Consider the following 7,071-nt stretch of genomic DNA (forward strand, 5'->3'; position numbering starts at 1 on the left):
TTTTTACACTATGTAGAGAAACAACTTAACTTCCAATAATCAACATTTCCTCTCTCTCTAGAATTTTATTGTTGCTATAGCTTTCTTTTCCCTCACTCTAGAGCACAATCGGGATATTAATGGGGGAAATGAATCCTTTTTCTTAGTATTGGAGGGCTAAGGATAGTTCTATGCATGGGTCCCCCCCATGTATACTACTTTTCCTTGGAATTGAGGGATCCATACTTACCAAAATGCACCCCTTGTCAAAAAAAGGCCGAAATCCATAAGGGAGAGGGTAGACCCATGTGTTCCCCACATGTAGCCATTGAAAACTATCTATTTTAAAAACCTAGCATCTTGTTGAGATCATGCATGGTTTATTTGATTAATTGCTCTTAATAATGCTTGTGGGACTCATTAAGTGTGCTATTTCTACTAAAGTCAACTCCGATGCATTTCATATAACCATTATACTATATTGAATTAAACTTTCAACCTAAGCCTTAATTATTATCTAAGTTTTTAGTTTTGGAGTTTCAATCAAGGTTTATTAAGAGTAGAGTGCATATTTACAATTAAAAATATCACTATATTGAACGAGACTTTCAAATTAAGCTTTATGTATTATCTAAAATTTTCAATTTAGACTTTATGATACACCCCTTTTGGCACTATGATGTCTTATTAATAAAAATCAAAGGTTTTCAAAATTCTTATTTAGAGAGAATTACTAAGACACAAGGGTTCCCAATGTGCATTGAGTCTCTTCTTGTGCAAAAGAAAAAATTAGACATTCTAAGCATCATATCTAGCCTTGAGCTCTTTTCCATTTCTTTTTAAATTACAGAAAGTACTTCCTAAGAATCAAACATGCAAAACTTGTTGCAAACTCATGTTATGAACACATGAAAAACATTGAATATATTCTAACATATAAGTGTAGGAAAAAAACATTAAATCTACAAATTACAGAACGTACTTCTCAAGAATCAAACATGCAAAAGTTGTTGCAAACTCATGTTATGAACACATGAGAAAGATTGAATATATTCTAACATATAAGTGTAGGGAAAAAAGCATTAAATCTAAAAAAATGATAATTATAATATGGTATAAAGTTGAATTATATAAAACACTTACGTAGATAATTATAACATGATTTTCAACATTATATTAGCAACACTGATTATTATGTCATGATAATTCACATTCAAACACAAGAGTAGAAGACTCGATAATGATAACATGACTTGCTCTACCATACAACCATTAGAAGCTTCACAATTGCATTTTAAAAATAATAATCAAACCTATTACATTACCCCTCCTACCTGTAGCTTTTTTCAACAATGGGGTGCGTAGTCCCCCTTGATTCCAATGAAAAGTGGTGCACACAGGGGGACCCATACATATGAAATGATTGTGGATGCATGCCTTTAAATATCTAGAAATTCTTCAAATAGGCTAAATCATCTAAGAAATTCAATATGGTTTAATTATTATATGCCTCTTCTAATAGTTGAAATTATAGTCTAGATCCATTCCAATGTCAAAGACTTTGGCCAATTAGATACTTGACCCTTTTGACAAGCAATGATTGTCATCACATTCATGGCTATGGAAACACAAAAAATATCACACAATCAATAGGGTGGCAGTAGTACTTGTTCTTTACAAGTTATAGTATTTGCCAAAATGAAAAGAAAAGAGTTGCAAGTTGCCCACGTGAAGGTGATATGTAAAATGTAGGTTAAGCATCGCTTAAAGCCTCAAGTCAACAAAAGAATATATTTTCCATTCCTCCACCTCCCTTTTTTTCTCATTTTTACATTTAATCACCCTATATGGACTCACATAAAACTCAATCCTTATTGGGATTATTAGGTTAGAAGCTCAATATATAAGCATATAGGTTGATTGTCAAGGGAGAAAGGGTTGTGCATGCCTGTCATCAATGTAGGGGAGAAACAAGGATGCTAGTACATCAAGTGCTTTTCATATTTGAGTTCGCAAGCAGTGTTTGCATCTATAGGGATCCATTAACTTCATTTTGCATCTATCGGATTACTCAATTTTCTTGGTGCAGGTGTAGAGTCAAGTTGTGGTGTGCTCGACCATACTCTAAGTTATGTTGGGCAGGTAGGGGGCATGTCACGTGAGTGCAATAGTTGAGTATTGTTACATCCTTAGACATTTGAATGGGTGCTAACTACATTCGTCACAACCCACATCCTTGGGTCATGAAGTGATCTCTTGTGAATGTGCTAGGGGCACTTTAGGGTTTGGGTAGTTGATTCCTATTATAGGATTCAAGGCCCATTTGTGCACATCATTGTATGATCACCACTCTTGAACTTTCGACCCAATGCCTCACATCCATATATTGGAATGGTGTGGGTTGCTGGACTGGAACTCTAGCTCTTGGGATGCAGTCATAGCTAGGTATATTGTTGGGCTCCTCAAGGGTGAGCCCACTTGGCTATACAATAGGGAGGCAACTTTGATGTTCATTCCCCTTATGGTTGTGTTGCGGGTAAGACTTATGTTGTGTTGCATATGCAAGTAACTTTGATCCTAAGGCAGCCAATTAGGACACTTTAGGGCTAGGGTAGTTGTGTCCTATTTATAAGATTCACGACCAATTTATGCATTATTTTGTGATCGCCACTCTTGAATAGTGGACCTCACACCCAATGGCCAATACATCCATACACTAGGATGGTATCGGTTGGTGACACAGGATGCTAGCTGTTGGGATGCAGTTGTGGGTTGGTATGTTGATGACCCCACTCTTGGGGGCAAGCGTTGTTTTGGATCTACAAGTCACAACAAGGTCAAATTGATGTCCATTCCCTTTATGGGTATGTGACTCAATCTATGTGTGTCCACTACACTTTTCCTATATGCAGTCCACCATAGACATTAGCTTTTAGGAGCATATATTTTCCACAAACTCACTCGACTGGCTACCAAACTTGGTACAATTTCTCTTTAGGTGTCAAAGTACATCAAATATTTTGCTTCAAGTGAGGTAAGGAGAACTACGTCAAACATTAGCTGCCTAAGTGAGGCAAGGAAATTTGCATAAAATGTTTTGCTTTGATTTAGTGATGGGAAACAACCCACTAGAAACTAGTTGGAGAGATGGATGTTTTGCAAGGAAAACCGTGTCATATGTTTCATTTTGATTTAGTGATAGGAAAAAAATAATAATGTTGCCTCCCACTTTAGCGAGAAGATGTTAGTCCTTGAAAGCTTGTTCTTTAATTGATTTACTATCAGCTCTTTTACACTAACTATTTTCAAGCTTGTTTCTCTTTATTTTCTATTAATTCCACCCCTCTTGGTGTGGAGCTCTTATGCTCGAGTGCCAACTCTTCCTAACACCATTGAGAAAGCTTTATCTATGCTTTTTGAGGGCTATAGAAGCTATAGAACTCATGATGGAGGAATGGTGAAGGGGTATTATGGATGCATGCATCATGCAAGTGAATAAGGGCTAATCTTTTTACACGTTCAACTATATGATGTTTTTCTTTTATCTTTTTCTTGGTTTTTTTGCCTGATTTTGCAAAGTTTTTTAAAATTGAGAAAAACTAAAATCGAATGAAACAAAAGAAAAAAAACAAGTTTATTTTGTTGCTTCTTGCTTTGTGTGGAACACAATGCTGGAACATGTAAGCTTTCTTTGAAAGCTCAACCCTACAACTACTGAGAGCGGAATTTTGGTGCTGAGAAGTGCTTAAAAATAGCTAAAAATTATGAATATCAAGAGAAAAATATTAAACGTCGAAGGCGGCGGCTCGATCTAGGATGATTTTAAGCGCCAAAGTGCTTTAAAGGCGCCCGAGCGACACTTGTTGATTTTTCATAATTTTTCACACTATTGTGTAGGTTGACAAGAGTTACTGGCCAATGCGGGATGCCGAGCTGGACGCTCAGGATTTTTCAGAGCTTGATTCGGAGTCCGGACGAGGAAATGGCCAAGAAACCGATCAAGATGCGAAGGGGTGGACAAAATTTGGCCAAAATGGGCAAGTGACCCTTGGAAGTCCAAAATTTAAATGTAGCATGAAATTTTTCATGCAATGAAGGATGAAAAAACGTGGAGAAGGCATGAGCAGGAGGGCGCCGAAATTTGCGCCCTCTTGTTGATCATGCCTCTCCCTGCCTGCAAATAACCCACATCAATGATCATGGGGCTTCAATCCCCCCTGGATGCTGACTCTATCGCCGTGCTTCGCTCCTCCAATGGTGGTCTCTATGAAGAATTCTGATTTCAGTCTTTCTCTCTCCTCCCTCCCTCTCCCCTAAAGGCAGATTCATGTGGTGAAGAAGAAGAAGAAGAATGGATGACGAATGCTTGTCCAATGAAGACGGGATTACTCCGTGGTACAAGAGGAAGGAAGATTGCTGATTGTGGACTGTCATGAGCATTAATGGTGGCTGGAAATCAGTCCCGAGATATGGCAAATAAAAACCCGCAACCCGTAAAGAACGGTAATCTCATTTTTACAAAGGAAATTGATGTTTTATGCAATTTGCTTCATGAATACTTGTTCCCATGGGATGATTATGCATGATAATGTTGTTTGCAATGTCTTCCAACTGTTTATGCTTAAAAAATCAGAAAATCATAAGTTTTGTGGATGAAATTAGTAGTGTAAAACCCGTAAAACACACGAAATATGGAAAAATTGGGTGTTTTTGAGATATAAATGGAAAGTATAATAAGATACACCAACTAAATTTGTGTTTTTGCTGCAAATGAACCTAAGGGCCACAGCCCACAACTCATTTTGTATTTTCAGTCATTTAATATTGCAAAAATACAAGAAAAATAGGAAAAATGGGAGAAAAATAAGGGAAAAATAGATTTTGAGTGCCGAAAATTAAGGAAAAATAAGATTTATGTTTGTGGATGTATGAGAGGTTTGAAGTATGAGGTGTAGCCTCAGATCAGCCCTACCTTTATGTTTTAGTGAGTTTTTATGGCTTTTTATACAATAAAAATGTGGAAAATAAACCCTAAACCGATCAATGATGCACAACCTAAACGGGTGAGGGGGTAGAGTGTATGAAAGCTGTTTAAATGCTGAATGAAATGATGAAAATATTGTTGGTTTGTATGCATTCCATTTAGGTTGGTCATTAATTAAAAATTAAGAGCCTAGTAGCACGAGGTCTTCTCGATGCTAGGTTCATGCAACACCGCATCCGAGCAATAGTCAAATTCATTGAAAGAATGCTTTTGCACTAAACACAAATGCATATTTTTCTTTGTTTGAGCACGTGGACATTCACAATTTGTATAAATCATGAAGAAATGATAAAAGGTATCAGACAAGACCTCCTGGATGCATGGCAATTGCTTTCTAGAGGAATATGACCAACGTTGAGTGAGTAAGGTTGTCCAAGCTGTAGGCTAGGCGTTGGGTCTAAGGGGAAAGAAAGTGAGGTATGGTACATCCTTGGATACGATCAATTGGTACCTTGAGTGGAAATATGTGCGATATTATGTTATATATATGTTTAGCGATGCATTGAGGAGCCAATCCCCAAGGTGTAGGAGAGTCGCAGTGAGGTAGCGGCAGTCACCCGTGGGAGGACCTCCTATGTTTGTACTTCGTGCTATTTGGCAATGTGCTAGGACTCCCTCTGAGGAGTGTTAATTGGGTTGGCGTTGGACTACAAGACGTGATACAAATGCAAGATGTTTAGGAAGATGATATATGTGTCATCCACGCTCCTGGCCGTGAGGCCGTGGGGTTGTTGAGCGCATGATAGAGGTCCCGCTAGTGCATGAGCCAGTGTCGGCCCATTTTAGGTCCCATCAGTGGTGCATCTGCTGGGAGCCGCTTAGAAGTGGTGGTCCTCGATTCCTGGTTGTCTAGGGACTAGTTAGCAGTTTATGCCAAAGGATACTGAGATTGATCCGTTATTCATCGATAAGCATCGTCTAGCAGAAATCCAAAAGCAAGAGAGAGACGAAAGAGCTAGGGGATGTGCTAAAATTCTTAGGAGGTATTCCCCTAAGCGTAGTAGTGCTAAACCCTTAGGAGGGAGTGGATCTAGTGGTCTTGGTGCCACAAGCAGTAAGTTAGGAGAAGGTGGAAGCTCTAGTGCTCCCCTTTCTTCCATAAGCCAGTCTACATCAAGTGCGGGAGGTGTTACCCCACCGTCCCCTACTCCTAATGCAAATCCAATTCTCGTTATGGCATAGCCCATAGCAATTCCTGTAGGAACGACGGATTTGCCGGCTCTAGGCTACCCGCTACCCATTTTTAATGGGCTAGTTGAGGAAGATGTGAAACTCCACATCAAGGAGTTTCAAAAGCTGATGTTTAACTGTCGCATCCAAGAAGAAGGACATTTAATGATGTTCTTCAACATGACTCTCAAAGGAAGAGCTGCCATATGGTATCATGGTTTAGAAGCTGGAACCATATTGAATATTGCTTCATTTTATGGAGCTTTTCGAAGGGAGTTTACCCCGGAAAGGGGTGGGCAATATTGGTTACGTGTACTTAACGTGACCCCCAAGAACCACACGAGGATATTCATGCTTATGCAAAGAAACTAAAAGAGGTTTTCCGTAAATTGGATACCTCTATTCCTATCCCCGCAGCTGCCCAATTGCAATATTTTCTGCATGGCTTGGACTTTAATATTCAGTTGCAGTTGAGTAGTATCCCTTTGGGGGATATAGATACTGCCATTACACGAGCACAAGAAGTGGAATCCCGACTACAAGCAGCCTATGCCTCTCGAGGCAATTCGAAAATGGGTCTAGCATTGGGAAATAATATGGCGATGGCCAATGGCAGTGGTAGCCCAGGGATAGCGATGGCTAATCCTAATGGGAGAGGGAACATGATGCAGAATGTGCCTTTATTACCAGCTCCCCCTAGCATGACGATGCCTATGGGTAGTCAAATGGCTCCAAATGGTGGAGGCCAGGCAGTTAATCCTAATACCATGCCTATGGTTCAACAACCAGTACCTAATCGAATTGGTCTGCCAATGGAACGACAGGGTAATGATCAAGGCTATGAGTCGAGTGCTTCCAATGTTCTTGGCGAGGTTAAG

This window comes from Lygodium microphyllum, unplaced genomic scaffold, assembly GCF_053477565.2.
Source record: "Lygodium microphyllum isolate KBCC unplaced genomic scaffold, Lygodium_microphyllum_v1.1.10 scaffold_80, whole genome shotgun sequence".
NCBI lineage: Eukaryota > Viridiplantae > Streptophyta > Polypodiopsida > Schizaeales > Lygodiaceae > Lygodium > Lygodium microphyllum.